The sequence below is a fragment of the Lepidochelys kempii genome, chromosome 2 (assembly GCF_965140285.1).
Source record: "Lepidochelys kempii isolate rLepKem1 chromosome 2, rLepKem1.hap1, whole genome shotgun sequence".
Lineage (NCBI taxonomy): Eukaryota > Metazoa > Chordata > Testudines > Cheloniidae > Lepidochelys > Lepidochelys kempii.
The window spans coordinates 133,039,577-133,056,540 of record NC_136381.1 but is presented as its reverse complement, the minus strand read 5'-3'; the positions used below and the strand labels follow the sequence as shown (position 1 = coordinate 133,056,540).

The 16,964-nt window shown below is 42.2% G+C and overlaps 1 long non-coding RNA gene across 1 annotated transcript in view; it reads right to left on the bottom strand.

Annotated features, from left to right (window-relative positions):
- Positions 1-16,964, bottom strand: part of LOC140907094 (uncharacterized) — a 368,026-nt gene that overhangs the window by 263,821 nt on the left and 87,241 nt on the right. The window contains exon 2 of the long non-coding RNA XR_013635268.1: positions 14,354-14,453. This is a non-coding gene — a long non-coding RNA (uncharacterized LOC140907094). The remainder of the gene's footprint in view (positions 1-14,353; positions 14,454-16,964) is intronic.

The window sequence follows — 16,964 nt, the reverse complement described above, 5'->3', positions numbered from 1 at the left end:
GGTTCCACGACCACCACTCCCAAGAGAAGGAGGCGGGCGGTGGTGGTCGGGGACTCTTTCCTCCGGGGGACTGAGTCATCTATCTGCTGCCCTGACTGGGAAAACCGAGAAGTCTGCTGCTTGCTGGGGGCTAAGGTTCGCGATGTGACAGAGAGACTGCCGAGACTCATCAAGCCCTCGGATCGCTACCCCTTCCTGCTTCTCCACATGGGCACCAATGATACTGCCAAGAATGACCTTGAGTGGATCACTGCGGACTACGTGGCTCTGGAAAGAAGGATAAAGGAGTTTGAGGCGCAAGTGGTGTTCTCGTCCATCCTCCCCGTGGAAGGAAAAGGGACCGTCGAATCGTGGAAGTCAACAAATGGCTACACAGGTGGTGTCAGAGAGAAGGCTTTGGATTCTTTGACCATGGGATGGTCTTCCATGAAGGAGGAGTGCTGGGCAGAGATGGGCTCCACCTTACAAAGAGAGGGAAGAGCATCTTTGCGAGCAGGCTGGCTAACCTAGTGAGGAGGGCTTTAAACTAGGTTCACCGGGGGAAGGAGACCAAAGCCCTGAGGTAAGTGGGAAAGCGGGATACCGGGAGGAAGCACAGGCAGGAATGTCTGTGAGGGGAGGGCTCCTGCCTCATACTGAGAATGAGGGGTGATCAGCAGGTTATCTCAAGTGCTTATATATGAATGCACAAAGCCTTGGAAACAAGCAGGGAGAACTGGAGGTCCTGGTGATGTCAAGGAATTATGACGTGATTGGAATAACAGAGACTTGGTGGGATAACTCACATGACTGGAGTACTGTCATGGATGGTTATAAACTATTCAGGAAGGACAGGCAGGGCAGAAAAGGTGGGGGAGTAGCACTGTATGTAAGGGAGCAGTATGACTGCTCAGAGCTCCGGTACGAAACTGCAGAAAAACCTGAGTGTCTCTGGATTAAGTTTAGGAGTGTGAGCAACAAGAGTGATGTAGTGGTGGGAGTCTGCTATAGACCACTGGACCAGGGGGATGAGGTGGATGAGGCCTTCTTCCGGCAGCTCGCAGAAGCTACTAGATCGCACGCCCTGGTTCTCATGGGTGACTTTAATTTTCCTGATATCTGCTGGGAGAGCAATACAGCAGTGCATAGACAATCCAGGAAGTTTTTGGAAAGCGTAGGGGACAATTTCCTGGTGCAAGTGCTAGAGGAGCCAACTAGGGGGGGAGATTTTCTTGACCTGCTGCTCACAAACCGGGAAGAATTAGTGGGGGAAGCAAAAGTGGATGGGAATCTGGGAGGCAGTGACCATGAGTTGGTTGAGTTCAGGATCCTGACACAGGGAAGAAAGGGAAGCAGCAGGATACGGACCCTGGACTTCAGGAAAGCAGACTTTGACTTCCTCAGGGAACAGATGGGTAGGATCCCCTGGGGGACTAACATGAAGGGGAAAGGAGTCCAGGAGAGCTGGCTGTATTTCAAGGAATCCCTGTTGAGGTTACAGGGACAAACCATCCCGATGTGTTGAAAGAATAGTAAATATGGCAGGCGACCAGCTTGGCTTAACGGTGAAATCCTAGCGGATCTTAAACATAAAAAAGAAGCTTACAAGAAGTGGAAGGTTGGACATATGACCAGGGAAGAGTATAAAAATATTGCTCGGGTATGTAGGAATGAAATCAGGAGGGCCAAATCGCACCTGAAGCTGCAGCTAGCGAGAGATGTCAAGAGTAACAAGAAGGGTTTCTTCAGGTATGTTGGCAATGAGAAGAAAGCCAAGGAAAGTGTGGGCCCCTTAATGAATGAGGGAGGCAACCTAGTGACAGAGGATGTGGAAAAAGCTAATGTACTCAATGCTTTTTTTGCCTCTGTCTTCACTAACAAGGTCAGCTCCCAGACTGCTGCGCTGGGCATCACAACATGGGGAATAGATGGCCAGCCCTCTGTGGAGAAAGAGGTGGTTAGGGACTATTTAGAAAAGCTGGACGTGCACAAGTCCATGGGGCCGGACGCGTTGCATCCGAGAGTGCTAAAGGAATTGGCGGCTGTGATTGCAGAGCCATTGGCCATTATCTTTGAAAACTCGTGGCAAATGGGGAAAGTCCCGGATGACTGGAAAAAGGCTAATGTAGTGCCAATCTTTAAAAAAGGGAAGGAGGAGGATCCTGGGAACTACAGGCCAGTCAGCCTCACCTCAGTCTCCGGAAAAATCATGGAGCAGGTCCTTAAAGAATCAATCCTGAAGCACTTACATGAGAGGAAAGTGATCAGGAACAGTCAGCATGGATTCACTAAGGGAAGGTCATGCCTGACTAATCTAATCACCTTCTGTGATGAGATTACTGGTTCTGTGGATGAAGGGAAAGCAGTGGATGTATTATTGTTTCTTGACTTTAGCAAAGCTTTTGACATGGTCTCCCACAGTATTCCTGTCAGCAAGTTAAAGTAGTATGGGCTGGATGAATGCACTATAAGGTGGGTAGAAAGTTGGCTAGATTGTCAGGCTCAATGGGTAGTGATCAATGGCTCCATGTCTAGTTGGCAGCCGATGTCAAGTGGAGTGCCCGAGGGGTCGGTCCTGGGGCCGGTTTTGTTCAATATCTTCATAAGTGATCTGGAGGATGGTGTGGATTGCACTCTCAGCAAATTTGCGGATGATACTAAACTGGGAGGAGTGGTAGATACGCTGGAGGGCAGGGATAGGATACAGAGGGACCTAGACAAATTGGAGGATTGGGCCAAAAGAAATCTGATGAGGTTCAATAAGGATAAGTGCCGGGTCCTGCACTTAGGACGGAAGAACCCAATGCACAGCTACAGACTAGGGACCGAATGGCTAGGCAGCAGTTCTTCGGAAAAGGACCTAGGGGTGACAGTGGACGAGAAGCTGGATATGAGTCAGCAGTGTGCCCTTGTTGCCAAGAAGGCCAATGGCATTTTGGGATGTATAAGTAGGGGCATAGCGAGCAGATCGAGGGACGTGATCATCCCCCTCTATTCAACATTGGTGAGGCCTCATCTGGAGTACTGTGCCCAGTTTTGGGCCCCACACTACAAGAAGGATGTGGATAAATTGGAGAGAGTCCAGCGAAGGGCAACAAAAATTATTAGGGGTCTGGAACACATGAGTTATGAGGAGAGGCTGAGGGAACTGGGATTGTTTAGTCTGCAGAAGAGAAGAATGAGGGGGGATTTGATAGCTGCTTTCAGCTACCTGAGAGGTGGTTCCAGAGAGGATGGTTCTAGACTATTCTCAGTGGTAGTAGAGGCCAGGACAAGGAGTAATGGTCTCAAGTTGCAGTGGGGGAGGTTTAGGTTGGATATTAGGAAAAACTTTTTCACTAGGAGGGTGGTGAAACACTGGAATGCGTTACCTAGAGAGGTGGTAGAATCTCCTTCCTTAGAAGTTTTTAAGGTCAGGCTTGACAAAGCCCTGGCTGGGATGATTTAATTGGGGATTGGTCCTGCTTTGAGCAGGGGGTTGGACTAGATGACCTCCTGAGGTCCCTTCCAACCCTGATATTCTATGATTGTATATCCAAAATATTAGTTTATTTTCAGAAAATATTGAATTTTAAAAGTATTTGAGAGATGAGATGGTGCTTTTCTTCCACAGCTTTGTTTTCTGTGTGAAATTAGTTTAGACACTGAAAACTGTATTCCTACTATAAAAGTATAGACCTAAAGCCATTCATATTATCTGTACTGTAGCTGCACCTAGATCAGGACACCATTGCAGTGGACCCGGTACAGACATGCAATAAACAGACAATCACACTAGTTTTCATTCTAGCTTACCACAAGATGTTCTGCATGGAGGAGACAAAATATATGGTGATGCAGAGGTAAGGTAATAGTTAGGAAAATAAATTATTATAGAATAAAGAGCGGTGTCAACACATCCTAAATGCCCACTAAAATCTTTTGAATTCACAGGAAATTTTGGTTAAGACATTAAGGGCAGGGCCTAGAGAGAAAAATGTGAGACTGAGATAATGCACTCCAGACAAACATAGTGGGGCCTGATTCGCCGCTGCTTTGTGTAGCCATTTACACTAGTGCAAAGGGAGTTCACTGTGGGTGCAATTCAAAATGGGTGTGCACAACACCCATATTGTATTCAATATACACAGGTGTAAAAATGACTGTGTAAGGTGCAGAACTGGAGAGAATCAGGCCTCAAAGGAATTAGAACAACATCCTCCTAATGCTGATAGATTTAAACTTGGAATTACCGCAGACACCATTTAAAAAAAAAAAATCTAAATTCTTACTTAGTGTTTCTTTAGCTGTCTGTGACAATAAGATGTAGTTTTGGTTTCCACGGAGTACTTGAATACACAATATAGCGTTATACATTATGCATGGAAGAGAAATCAGCCAGCTCACTAATCATTACAGAAGACATATAGCTTTTATTCAAGGAGTACTTGTGGCACCTTAGAGACTAACCAATTTATTTGAGCATGATACTGAGTTTGTGTGTGTGGTTTTTGGGAGGGGGGTGAGGGGGTGAGAGAACCTGGATTTGTGCAGGAAATGGCCCAACTTTATTATCATGCACATTGTGTAAAGAGTTGTCACTTTGGATGGGCTATCACCAGCAGGAGAGTGAATTTGTGTGGGGGGGTGGAGGGTGAGAAAACCTGGATTTGTGCTGGAAATGGTCCACCTGATGATCACTTTAGATAAGCTATTACCAGCTGGACAATGGGGTGGGAGGAGGTATTTTTTCATATTCTCTGTGTATATATAAAGTCTGCTGCAGTTTCCACGGCATACATGTGATGAAGTGAGCTGTAGCTCACGAAAGCTCATGCTCAAATAAATTGGTTAGTCTCTAAGGTGCCACAAGTACTCCTTTTCTTTTTGCGAATACAGACTAACATGGCTGTTACTCTGAAACAGCTTTTATTCAGTAGGACCTTGCATATTAGATTGTTGAAAGAGTATGAATTTCTTTTTTGTTCATTATGGAGCATGCCATAATGAAAATGGAAAGATGACTTATGATGTTTAAAGGGAAAAAAGAGCACACAAGTTTATCAGGCAAATAATACAATAATGTACTATTCTTTGGAAATCCATTCTCTAAAAATGCATCATCTCAATTCATCCTCACACGGTTGAAGTCATTTATACGTTGGCTTGTAGAGTATTGGAGAGATAGACCCAAGATACAAAATTCATATTCAGAAGCTTGGCTGGGCAGAGCAAGCTGTCTGAGGTGACTAAGTGATAGGGGACTACAGGCAGTGGAGAACTGACTGGATACTTTTAATGCTCATTTCTAGACTCTGCAACATTTGGATTTTTTGAAGCTATAGAATTTTTAGGAAAAAAGTGAAACTAACTCTAATGAAACACACTTATTATTTTTAATTCCTGTATATTTTGGTTCAGGAACTTCCTTGTTTTGGGGTTTTGTTTTTTGGGTTTTTTTTGAATAAGTGCCAAAAGTTCAAATCAAGATGGCATCTGTGGTCTGCATGAAAACAGCTGTTACACATCATAGAAGGTCCCCATATACCTGCAGAGGTTAGCAGTCAGTGTGGTCATGGTTCCCTCACTATCACTATGAAGGATCTTGTGAATTCATTCTTGGTCTGAACCCAGTAGCCATGTCCCCAAAACACCCAACCTTCTATATGACAGTGTAGAGAACAGTCCCAGAAACCTTCTCTACAGCATGCAGGGGTATGATGTATGGAGTCCCCTTGGGGAGGCTCTTTGCTCTCTGGCTCACTTGTGCCATGAAAGTGCACAATGTGCATATGGGCCTTGAACATCTGTGTAAGATTCTTCATCCTCTCTCAGTACATTTATTTAATTATAACATTAATAGCTATACATTGGGCTGTGATTTCTCTTCTCAGCACTTATGAGAGTTGCAGGAAACATTCAGTTAGGTTGCTGAAAGTCGCAACAAAAGCCATCGTGCGTATGCTTGTGTTCTTCCAAAAGTGTCTTCTAGATCTTCCTAATATATTACCTACTGTTGCCAATTCTTACAATTTTATTGTGATACTTGCAATATTTTGTGTTTTTCTTGAAGTCGCGGCTCCTGAAATTCTTCTATATGAGAATCTCAGCTTTCATTTGAAAAAATAGTAAGCTACTAGTCCTCAGGTTTGCAGAGGAAAAGCATAAAAATGTGACTTGAGAGTGACCTAAAGGCTTAGATTTTTAAAGAGAAAGTCTCATGATTTGGGGGGGTGTAACTCACAGTTTTTGATCGCTTGGGATTGGAGACATTGTGACCCAGTTCTGCAGGTTTTGTGCTGGGGATGTGATTTTTCCCAATATTGTAGAAAGCATTTTTAGAAGAACATGATACTTTGTGATACTATTTGTTTTTTTGGAAATAAGAGAGTAAAAAAGTAAGAGACCACAGAAATTTGCCAATGTAATCTCTTGTAATCCTCTTGTTTATTGACCTGTGGTTTAAAGAACAATCTCTGTTATACTGAACACACAGCAAACTCTTCAGTAGTTTATATATCATGAAGGTTAATATAATTAAATCTTGTTTTTCCCCTTTGAGATTTTTAGCATTATTGAATTTTCATCTAGTTTTTCTTTTACATTGCACCTTCTAGTTCTCAATATTTATGTAAGTGTTAATTATCCTAGTCTCCACACCACAGAAGAGATCATCCCATACACCTCCATAAACTGGCATTTGGAATCAAGCTACAAGTATAATAGCCTGCCTCAATTCTTTGAAAGGTTCCTATAAAGAAGTATAACTTATAGGCAGCAATATTAGGTAAATGTTAGCTGTTAGCTAGTGGAATTTTTCCTTAAGCTCAGTGAAAGGACATTGTCTAGGATGTCCCTTGGTTATAATCTCTTTTCTAATCAGTTATCTCAGTACTCTAAATTGAGTCTGAGAAGCTGTATATTAGCAAGTTATGTGACAGACTCTGGTGTTAATATTTCTGTGGAAAACATTACTTATGAATGTATAATATGTCTACTCTCCCTGAACTCCTGTATTTCTTTCAAAGTATTCCCCTAAGGTTCTCAGCTCCTTTTCTCTAAATTACACACACCTCTCTCATTTTCTTTAACAGTGTTCAATTCTGAGAGAATGATCTCCATTTTCCATTCCCATTTCCCTAATACTCTATACTAACACCATATTGTACATTAACTTCATTAACTTCACCATATTGTACATTAACTGTTTTCCCCTCCAGATTGTACATATCCAAATGCCATTTTAACTTTTTTTTTCAAAATATGCATTAACTCCAACATTACCAAATAAACTTTGAACATATTCCCATGCCCTCCACCCCTCCTCCCAATAAAAATCCTCTATGTTCCCCAAAAAAATAAAAATGACATGTTTAAATATTGGCAAACCCCCTCTCTAAGTTTTGGTACTTCAATCAGGTCTGTACAACAATCCAAAGATTTAAAGACTAATCTTTAGCCACGTCTTCTGAACTTGGCCCTCCCCCCCACTTCATATTTAAAAATCCAGATCAAGCTGACCATCCCAACCTTGCACTGGCCTGCTTCTTGCTTCAGACTAGGGCTTTTGTGAGCCCTCACAACTCCAAAGCCATCAGCCCTATTTAGATACTACATGAGCAAACCATGATCCTTCTCACGAGATCCACTATGGCACAGAAAATGGGTTGTGGTCACAAGAACTTGGGTGTGCAAATACCACTCATAAAAACACAAATTCATAGATTGGCTAAATAGCTTGATCTTACAGCAGATTGATACATCAACTGTTAACAGCTTTAGTGGGCTGTGTGTGTGGGGAGTAGGGAAGGAAACAGACTTCTCCTTCAAAAGTGTAGGCTTAAATAAGCCATGCAACAATGGTGAGGTTTTGGGGGATTTTTTTGCTTCTTACTTTATGAATTTGTGAACAAGTTGTCCAGGATTTCACAATGCACAAGCAATTTCTTGTCCCCGCTTGCACATCCAAAGGAAAATAATAATAAATAAAACTTTACAAGGTGGTACACTGGATTATTCCTGAGCTTCTTGTGGTTTTTAATTTGTGGGGATACCTTTTAGACTTTGAAGCCATTGGATGGACTCCAACTTGCTGAATGGGATCATGGTTCAGGTTGTTTGTTTCACAGGATTGCAACTCTGGGAAGTCTGTCCTGGCGGCAGAGTTAGAATTATTTGGCGATTGCTGGTTCTTCCAATTGTGAAGACGATAATGCCCTTCCCTGTGAAACTGATATCAACCTACTTTCTGTGCTGTAGCACAGCTCTTGGGAAGGGGCATAGTGAACAGCAGTTCAATATTTTGCATCAAAATTCATAAGACCATCCACTCTTCTCTCTCACAAGTTTGAGAAAAATAAAATGAAACAGTCCTGCCCTCCGCATAATTTTGGTTGCTGCTGAGAGATTAGATTTGAAAATTGCAGCCTTCACAGTATACATTTCATGCACTTCTACAACCCCTCATCATTCTATTCATGCAAGTCAGGTAATTGCAACTTTTAGCAAGGACATTTTTAGAAGAAAAATCTTAAAAATAATTGAAATAAACTTTCTGGCTTTTGATAAGTAACTTAAGTTTATGCCCTGAAGTTTGTATTATTAATTACTTAAATAATAAAAAAATGTCTTTGGCTAACATTTTAACACAGTTAGCCTGTTTTACAGCTGATGTGTTGTCAACTTAAGAGAATATATACGAAAATCCTTGGGGAACGTAGTTCAAACTAGATGGCGTGTTCTAGGATGTGTAATTAGTCCTATATGTCTGTGATGGTCTATACCCCTGAATTCACCCCTTGCTCATTATTGTAATAATCTTTGAATGAAGTATGTCTTGTGAATCATTGAAAATTCATTATTTGCTGATCATTATTATTGTGGTAAAATATGTGTGGCACCCTTCTATGTAAAGTTATAAGATTCCACTGTACAATGTTACTAAAACATGTTTCAAGACTGGAGAATGACCAAAACCAGTTCCTCAGAGACAAAGGGCAAGCTGATGCCTCAGCCAGCTGTAAACAAGGTCAAATGGGCCATTTACTGCTAAGTAGCTATTCTTTGGCAGGAAAAGGGGGCAGGGTCAAAAAATCTACATTTTAGCAAAGAAACAGCATGGAGTTCTCATCCACACAGTCTGCCTCTCACCATGTTCCCAGCTGGAGATGCTTTTTCAAAGGAGGTAGAGGACCATAGAAAGGAGGGGCAGGTATCCCAAGGATTCCTCCTTTTCTCTCTGCCCACATCATTCACAAACACTTGAAGAACAAAAGAAGCGGCGTTGGACTGGCGCAGGAACCCTGACTGAAAGACGTTCAGCAAGTGGAGCTGCTTAAACATGTGGTGAGGGAGACTTGGCTTTGAATTTACCTTAGGTGGTTAAGCTAGGCATTAGTTGTGTTGTACTTTTATTTTTCTTGTACCAATTCTGACTTTTTTTTTTGGCCTCATTGTGTATGTTCGCTTAAACTATCTCTTTGTAGTTAAACTTGTTTTATTGCTTCATCTAATCCGGTGTGTTTGAATTGAAGTGTTGGGAAAACTCCATTTGGGATGGCAAGAGTAGGCATATCATTTTTATTAATTAAATGATTAACTTTATATAAGCTTGTATTGTCCCAGAAAAGGCTGGGCAGTACAAAATATACATTTCTGGGGCGAAATCTGGAACTGGTAGTACACTGGACTCACCTTGCAATACAAAGCCAGTGTGAGTCTGACAGGCTGCTTCTCACACAGACATAGCTGGGAGTGACTTACATGCTGGAAGCTGTTAATCAGCAAGCAAGGCGTGGTGACTACTGCAGCAAAGCAGTGAAAAAGACACCCCAGGTTGGAGGAGAGGAGGACACAACTACTCATTAGTTTGGATATTACCCCAGATATGTCAAAACATCACAGTAAGTAGAGTTACTTGGAAGGCTCTTTGGTAAGACCATGTCAACAGTTAGAACATGTTTCAGTAATGCCACTAAACATTATATTGAAGAGACGACAACCTGTTTTTTTTTGTTTGTTTGTTTTGGCTGCATAGTAATTATGCAAAAGAACAAAAATGAAAGATTTGCTACAGAACTTAGGGAACATTATGATAAAGTTGGCCACAGAATGTCTATTAGAAAGGAAGATAAAGTTGCATGGATATTATATAGAGATTTTAAATGATTAATTCATTGCATAATATTGAACATTTCTGTTCTCAGATGATGTAAAAAGACAATTCAATTCACCAACTTGTTTCAAAACAATATTCTACATTTAAAAAATACTTATTTTTTGTTCGTCTCAGTTTTGTTTTCCATATTTTATCAATTATCCTGCTTGGGAACAGAGGAGCCAACATCAGAACAAACATCAGTCTGGCACATTGACTGCAACAAAGCTGCTTAGCGGACAGCTGGGACTCTTGCAATGCATTTGTCTCATTAAACGTTGTTTTCTTTAGAATTCCATACCTGCTTTGTCAAGCAGGGGTCAGTTGGATTGCTGTCTTTCCAGGGACTATTCATAGAGTGTTCTGAAAAGTACTTCCAGGTGCCATTTTTTTTCCCACACATGACCAGGAGGGAGTTCTCACTTGATCCATCTGATCAAAAATCTCTTCCCATCTCCTGGCAAAATCTGGCATACTGGAACAGTTCACACAACAGTCATCTGATCTGAGAATCTGTGCCAATGGCTAGGTTTCATTCTCACTTGAAAACCAATGAATGTTTGAAACACGCCTATGTTTTTGGGTCTTCTTGCTGTGGCCAAGATGGCCTAGAGCAGTGGTTCTCAAACTTTAGCAAGTCAAGGAACCATTTTGATTTAAAATTTTTCATGGACACCCAAGCCCCCTGCTCAGCTCCAGGCTCCACCCCACTCCACCCTTTTCCCCAAGGCTCCCCAGTGGCGTAGCCAGCACGGGATATTTTGGTGGGCCCTGCCTTCAGGTGGACAGCAATTACAGGGAGGCTGGGAAGGCAGGAGGGATGGGGGGACGCCCTCCCTCACCCCCTGAACCCTCTGGCTAGGGGCTCCTCGGGGCCCCAGGCACACACCCAGCTCTGGGAGAAGACTCTGTTCTCCAGCATGTATGGATCCCGGATCCCTTCTGGGTCCCACTGCCCTATTCCATGCCTGGCTCCTGCCCTGTGACGGGTCTACCTTTTTTGAAGATCTCCTCTACCATCACCAGGTGACCGTTTGCTCGCTGTCCTCACAGTGGCGGATTAGCCACTGGGCCAACACAGGGCCCCAGAAAAATGGATGCTCCTGTCCCCCCACCTGCTCTGCCCACCAGGTGCTCCTGCTGGGGAGTGAGGTCAGGACACGGGGGCTTGTGCCACTTCACCCGCCTGGCCCAAGCAGAAGCACCGGGGGAGAGAGAGTGAAGCAAGCCCCCGCACTCCAACCCCGCTCCCCAGCTGGAATACCAGGCAGCCAGGCGGAGCGGGACAAGGGCTGGGGCCAGAGCAGAGCTGGGGTTAGGGGGTGGGCCTGGATGCTAAGTAGGTTAGCCACAGCCCACCCAGGCCCACCCCTGGCTACGCTGCTGCCCCACTCCCTCCCCACCTCTTCCCACCCCCATTGCACCCCTGCCCCTCCTCTTGCCCACCTCTTTCCGCCCCTCCCCCGAGCGCACCCCATCCCCGCTCCTCCCCCTCCCTCCCAGCACCTCCTGCACACCGCTGAACAGCTGTTCCATGGCGTGCAGGAGGCAAGGGAAGTGAGGGAAAGGAGTTGTTCTGCAGTGTGCAGGAGGCACTGGGATGGAGGTGTAGGAGTTGATCAGTGAGGCCGGCGGCCCTGGGCATGACTCACGGACCCTCTGGAGGGGGACCCCAGCTTTTGAAATGCTAGCCTAAAGAGAATATTATTTCTGTATTTTGCCATACACTGAAACAACAAACATACTCTAAATTTCAGTTTTAAAATTCAGTAATGAGCTACCTGATATCTGTCTCATCATAAGCATGAGTAAGATACAAAAGAAAACATTGAGAAGATACAAGTTTGTAAAAAGAAATGAAAGGAATATGAAAGCTCCCTGATGGACAAGTAGTGGTTGCAGTTTGGTTTCCTTCTGGAGGTGAAGACATTCATGGGCCTGACTTCCACAGTTGTACTATCCTCCAGAAGCTCTCAGTGTATGGCTTTAATAAAACAATAGGCTGCTGTCAAAGGCCTCCAATTTTTAATCCGCTTCCTAAGAGCAGCATATGTACCATGGTGATGAGCAAATGTCAGAGGGCTTAGAGTTCTGTGTCAGTTTGGATTAGCACCCAAAGTTAGCACCTAAAACTTTTCTGAATTAACCAAATCTCTTGACTCCATAAAACTGGAAAGATCAAGGGGGAAAAACAAAAAACAAAAAAAAAGTCTCATATCCTTACTGGCACTTCAACTTCTAACTCTTTCTGAAGCCACTATTATAAAGTGGGAGTTTTGCCATGGACTTCAGTGGGGCCAGACTTTCATCCCATAGTGTAGTTGATATTATAGATAAGGCAATGGACTGGGACTCTGACAGAGACTTCCCATGTAACCTTGGGCAAGACACTTAGGTCCAGATTTTTAAAAGGTATTTAGGCCTTGTTCCACTCGGCATTGCTACACCGATGAAGTGAGCCGTAGCTCACGAAAGTTTATGCTCAAATAAATTGGTTAGTCTCTAAGGTGCCACAAGTCCTCCTTTTCTTTTTGCGGATACAGACTAACACAACTGCTACTCTGAAACCTTTTGAGTTAGGCACCCAGGTTAGCCTAGTCTGAGTGTGAGCATTCCCACCACAAAGCCCCGCGGATGCACTACTGTGTACTAACTGTTTCTACACTCAGTTGTGTGTCCCTTGGGGTTATTTGTCCTGCGACACTCTAGGATTCTTTCCCAGTCAATCCTGCCAATTGCAGAAGACCGTCTGTCCCTCAGGGGGACAGGTTGGCGGACTATCAGCAGTCGAGTAATCTTGCCTGCAAAGTGAATGAGTTCTAGCCTGCACTGAAGCACAGCTTGATCTTTAACTCATACCACAGCTATGCGAGCAAACACTGGTTCAAAGCTCAAAGTGCATATGCTTGAGGGTTTTGTGTCTGGATGGTAGGGTGGATTGGACAAAATATGGGCAAGATTACAGGCTAAAACTACAGTGTAGACACACCCCCAGTCATTTTTGAAAATGAGACATAGACATTACAGCACGGAGTGAAGCAACACTTTTATACCTTAATGTCTATGTATTTCACTTACCCAGTTGTAAACTGGAAGTAACATTGCCCTGCCTCTGGGGTGTTTCAAAGATAAATTCAGATGACATTGAATAAGATCTGAGTTCTGCTTCATTGTTATTAAATTAGTCTACCATGGCAGCTATTCACATATACAGAAATAGTAGATAGAACTTAGAAAGAAACTGTACTGAGATGAGTGAAGGAAGTCAGAGAAGAAGAAGAGAAGCTGCCGTTTTGGTGGCAGAAACATTGCTGTGGTGAGTCCGTTGTTTCCATCAGAAAAAATTGCTTCCTGGGCCTTGTGAAAGAAATTGGTGATGATGAATCAAGAATCAGTTTTGAATACAACTCTTGAAAGTGGCAGTAAGGAGAACTGCATACATTGTATATGAATAATTTCCAGCTGAGAAGCAACTTTTTGCACAAAACTGATTTTTTTTTGTCTTCACCCAACTGGACATTACATAGAACCATATTCCTATGCCCCAGTTAAGTGTCTCTGATGCATTTTTAGTTAAACAATCCAAGAATTAATGATGAATTCAGATTATTAGAAATATTTAATCTCTCATAAAATCCCAAGGACCTCAAACAGTGATTAAGTTATACAAGATCAAGTAGATTACATAGCCCACAAAAAACTTACGCCCAAATACATTTGTTAGTCTCTAAGGTGCCACAAGGACTCCTCGTTGTTATATCTGACAAAGGAGGCATGGTACAAGAATCACCAGCATTATAACAATAAAACCTAAACACAAACATTTTGGAAGGGACATACACTTCTGCTTTGGGGCTTAAACCATTCTCTAGTTATTAGGGGATAGGAGGAAATTTTCCCTGAGGCTGCCTGATAACTATCTGTCGCAGGGTTCTTACATCTTCCTCTGAAGTGTCTAATCCAGTCTAGCAGATCTTATGTTCCTACAGTTATCCAAAGAAGCAAAATACAGACAGACATTCTCCTCTCCTTCTCCCTGCAACTTTTTTTTTTTTTAATTTGGGTTAACAAATTTCAGGTTTGGCTCATCTGCTAAATGACACATGTAAAAAGCTTGTGAAGAAAAATGCAGAATTTTGTTAATTTCTAAAGATAAATTATGTTTATTCTGGGTGCTGGAGATCTTTATACTTTAATCAGCATAGTATTAGCTTACAGAAAAAAGTGTAAATTACTTACCGATCTAGATATCACTGTGTGCTAGTAATCCTCTCCACATCATTTCTCAAAGCAAACAGTTCAACTTTACCATAGTGATATATATCAGACAGCAGAGATTCTGTGAAAACAGCATAAACTCTCATGGTATTGTGTTACATTTCTCTCAGTCACAAAATACTGAACTGAATGTTTCCTTTCTGAATTAATAACTAATTATCAACTCCTAAACGTGTTCTCTCATTTAACATCTAGTGACTCAGAGAATAAGTCACGGAATGCTATATTTTCCTATATTGTGCATCTTAGTCATATCAATAATTGCCTGAGTTCATTTCAGCTGCTTTATATAAGAAATATGTCTTACTTTGCCTCGCAAGCTAACAACTTTGTTTGCCCTGAAGTCTTTGTATAAAAAAATAAAACATGAAAACAGACTTCTCCCTGGATCGAATTATTGTAGGATAATTTTAAACATGCATGTTAACTGTGGCTGAGAAGGTTCAGCATCTTGCCGGAGTTGCTCAGTATCAGACTTTAAATCAGTCATATTTTCATTCAAATTGTGTGTCATCAGACTAGAGCTGCAATTGCTTAGCAACACATCACTGAGATGTTTTATTAATATTACTGAGAGGGAAACAAAGGATGTTTGGGTGTGGAAGTTCTCTTTTCCTGAACAGGAATATGAATACCTTCAGGTACAGCTTTCATATGGCATAACTGAAGAGTAAGTTTTTAACCTCAAGGAAACAAAAGCACAATGTAACACAAGAACATAAGAATGGCCATACAGGGTCAGATCAAAGGTTTATCCAGCCCAGTATCCTGTCTACCGACAGTGGCCAATGCCAGGTGCCCCAGAGGGAGTGAACCTTACAGATAATGATCAAGTGATCTGTCTCCTGCCATCCTTCTCCACTCTCTGACAAACAGAGACTAGGGACATCATTTCATACCCACCCTGGCTAATAGCCATTAATGGACTTAACCTCCATGAATTTATCCATTTCTCTTTTAAACCCTGTTATAGTCCTAGCCTTCACAACCTCCTCAGGCAAGGAGTTCCACAGGTTGACTGTGCGCTGTGTAAAGTACTTCCTTTTATTTATTTTAAATCTGCTGCCCATTAATTTCATTTGGTGCCCCCTAATTCTTGTATTATGGGAACAAGTAAATAACATTTCCTTATTCACTTTCTCCACACCACTCATGATTTTATATACCTCTATCATATCCCGCCTTAGTCTCCTCTTTTGCAAGCTGAAAAGTTCTAGCCTTTTTAATCTCTCCTCATATAGGACCCGTTCCAAACCCCTGATCATTTTAGTTGCCCTTTTCTGAACCTTTTCTAATGCCAATATATCTTTGTTGAAATGAGGGGACCACATTTGTACGCGGTATTCAAGATGTGGGCCTACCATGGATTTATATAAGGGCAATAACATATTCTCCGTCATATTCTCTATCCCGTTTTTAATGATTCCTAACATCCCATTTGCTTTTTTGACTGCCGCTGCACACTGCGTGGACGTCTCCAGAGAACTATCCACGATGACTCCAAGATCTTTTTCCTGACTAATTGTAGCTAAATTAGCCCCCATCATATTGTATGTATAGTTGGGGTTATTTTTTCCAATGTGTATTACTTGAAATTTAATGTGGATAAATATAATTTGCCATTTTGTTGCCCAATTACTTAGTTTTGTGAGATCTTTTTGAAGTTCTTCACAGCCTGCTTTGGTCTTAACTACCTTGAGCAGTTTAGTATCATCTGCAACCTTTGCCACCTCAATGTTTACCCCTTTCTCCAGATCATTTATGAATATGTTGAATAGGATTGGTCCTAGGACTGACCCTTGGGGAACACCACTAGTTACCCCTCTACATTCTGAAAATTTACCATTTATTCCAATACTTTGTTCCCTGTCTTTTACCCAGTTCTCAGTCCATGAAAGGATCTTCCCTCTTACCCCATGACAACTTAATTTACATAAGAGCCTTTGGTGAGGGACTTTGTCAAAGGCTTTCTGGAAATCTAAGTACACTACATCCACTGGATCCCCCTTGTCCACATGTATGTTGACCCCCTCAAAGAACTCTAATAGATTAGTAAGGCATGATTTCCCTTTACAGAAACCATGTTGACTTTTGCCCAACAATTTATGTTCTTCTATGTGTCTGACCATTTTATTCTTTACTATTTTTTCAACTAATTTTCCTGTTACTGACGTTAGATTTACCGGTCCGTAATTGCCAGGATCATCTCTAGAGCCTTTTTTAAATATTGGTGTGACATTAGCTCTCTTCCAGTCACTGGGTCCAGAAGCTGATTTAAAGGACAGGTTACTAACCATAGTTAATAGTTCTTCAATTTCACATTTGAGTTCTTTCAGAACTCTTGGGTGAATGCCATCTGGTCCCGGTGACTTGTTACTGTTAAGTTTCTCAATTAATTCCAAAACCTCCTCTAGTGACATTTCAATCTGTGACAATTCCTCAGATTTGTCACCTTCAAAAGATGGCTCAGGTTTGGGAATCTCCCTAACATCCTCAGCCATGAAGACTGTATAAAAAAGCAGGTATGCAAGACCACAGATTAAAGGCAACAAAAGCCAATTTAGATATTAGC